We start from the raw sequence: 2,735 nt of genomic DNA, 5'->3' as shown, positions 1-2,735 counted from the left end.
ACCACCGGTTCTCGCCGCCGGTAACGAGCCGGGCGTTTAGCCGCGGCTTTTCCGTTAATCTGCATAATTAAGTCGAAAGGGATTACTTCGGCCAAATCCTTCCGTAGGATTTACCTCCGGATGAACTGGTAGGCACACGGCACGGCGAGAGGGGCGCGGAGGTCCGGCCGCGCGTTCGAAGGCTGCGGTGCCTTTGATACTAATCGGTGCGGATCCCGCGGCTCATGAGCGCTGCTATACTTAGCACGAGCGGGATGAATCACCACCGCTATCCCCAGGAGGAAATAGCATTCAGGATTTACTGCGGCACATTAGGTTAACTATGTCTCCATAACCGAACACCCACACTTTGACATCACGCGGGCGATGATATGCATCGCTGACGCAAGCGCTGACAGGATCAAACACAAAGGCCACCGCGGCAGAAACAATGGAGAGCGCGGCTGACGTCGCAGCGCCCCGACGTGCCGTGGCCGATCAATAGACCCAGATGCCACAAATAGTTGCACCACTCGCTTTTACATAACGGCCAAGGCCTCAAAGTTTTATTTTGGGCTCCCAGCGGCGCCAATTAAACGTAAAAATCCAAGAACGACAATAAACAGGAGGTCTGCATTTGCCTCCTAAGCTGTGCCTGGAAAATATGGAGAAATTGGTGCTTAATAGGTTAACGGGCACTGGAAGATGTCACGAGGATCCAGGAGGTTGACTTTCACTGGGTGTGATGTCATCAAAGCAAGCAGTAACAGAAGGAAAGCAGACACAGAACTTACCACTAGGCCTGAGCTGGGGAAGGAAAGGAAGAAACTGGAAGCACTGCCACAGGCAGGGGCGGGCAGAAGACTTCAGTTTTCAATGCTGTCAGTTGAACATATTCCTTATGCTCTAAATTCATCCTGACAAAACAATCCCTTCCCCCATCCATCTGTCTACTTTTGCCATCAAAGCTGAGGAACAGCCGCTGACAAAGCGGGAGCCATAATTTAAATATATTAATTGACTACAGAATCTACCAGTGGGCTGGAGGCTGGAAAACACGAGGAAAAGCAAGGTAAAATGTTCATGTAGATCTGTTCAAAAACAGGAGGAAAAAAAGCATCAGTTTCATTCATACAAGCTTCGGAATAATGGATAAGAACTGAAAGCCTGGAGGCCTAACTACAGTATTTCTACAGATTCCATCCTAGTGAAGTCCTGATCTTTCCCACGAAACCATACATATGTATTCAGAAGAAAAAGGACACAAAATCCCTTCTCATATGCAAACGTGCGGAGATGACAGATTTCCATAGCACTTTATCATTAATAGAGCTATCAGTTTTCGTTTATAATGGCCTCACGTACATTGAAAGGACAAAGGTAACAATGGTTTCTGTGTTCGAATAATAAATGTAGCTCCATTACAGCTACTTCTAAACAGTGACCACTGTGCTATTCTTGATTTAAAAAAAGACTGCAAACCCACACCTTCAAACGGTGCAAACCTCATCAGGAACTTCCATATGGGAGCTTGTAGAAAGATGGTTTTAGATTTTCTAGATAATCCAACAACTTTTAAAGCTTCTTTGTGAACCAATACTGGAGCACAGCATCAACTCCATCTTGCTTTTGTTTAAAAAACAAAAACCAAACCAATAACCCACAAAACAGTGAATCAAAGTTGCTAACGTGGAAACACAAAACACAGACTTTCACTGTGCAGTCAAGATTATTAAACTGCTCAGCTTGCTTTGCTGTTTTAGGTTTGGGCTAGGGGCAATTACTTAATAGCTGTGGAAGAGTTATGTCAAAAAATTACCTTCTCTCTCCCTTATAGTCTTCCAATTTAAGTATCAGGTGAACTCTAAGTCATTACATTTCAAAGGGAGTTAATTAAATGTGATATACCATTCTTAACACAAAGAAGCTTTGATGAATATGTTTTTATTCTTAGCAGTAAAAATAATCGGGACTGACTGCTTTGCATATTAGCTTAGATTCTTCTCAAGGAGAGTAATTTCCCAGCATTTATGCTGAACAATATTGATCTGCAACTTCTTCAGACTAATATTTAATATATGTGCACAATGCTTAGTCATGTTCCATTTGATTCAAAAGACTCAGGATAAACCACAAGTTAATTATCTAACAGTTGTTGTCACTAGAATTTGTGTATTTATAACCAGAAAGTATTTTTAGCCCCATAAGCACTGCAGATCAGAAAGATCCAAATGCTAAGCACTACTGCTGGTAACTGGTTGTGGCTAAGGAGTGAACAGCACAAGTGAGTCTCAGCAGCCAGCAGCTCCTGGTGTGCAGAAAGCTTCTAGAAAAGAGAACACTGATACACAAAAGAGAGATTGTGGCAGGCAAAGACATCAACTTCTTTTTCTTCTCAGACTGGTAGAGCCAAAAGTTACGCTGGATAATTATTTGTAAATGTCTTTTTGGCACCATTATACTGAAGTTATTATACTAATGGGTTATTTTTTCTGTACATACCTACCTGACTACACTGACTTCAAACTAGGGGGTAAAATTATGTCACAGTCTACTGTCTCAGAGTGGGCTCTTGGAGAAACCCCTTCTCCTCTGTGTAAATTTCTTCATATTCTCACTCTCGAGTTATGTATGTGTATATATGTGTGTATAACACGTATATATGCACGCACATATCTGCACATAATGACTAAGAAAAGTAACAGCACACATGTAAATGCTGAACTGATTTTACCAAACTGTAAAGCAGGGCATTT

Source organism: Meleagris gallopavo, chromosome 1 (genome assembly GCF_000146605.3).
Source record: "Meleagris gallopavo isolate NT-WF06-2002-E0010 breed Aviagen turkey brand Nicholas breeding stock chromosome 1, Turkey_5.1, whole genome shotgun sequence".
NCBI classification, from domain to species: domain Eukaryota; kingdom Metazoa; phylum Chordata; class Aves; order Galliformes; family Phasianidae; genus Meleagris; species Meleagris gallopavo.
The sequence above is the reverse complement of the archived record's forward strand: the minus strand, read 5'-3'. Positions refer to the sequence as shown.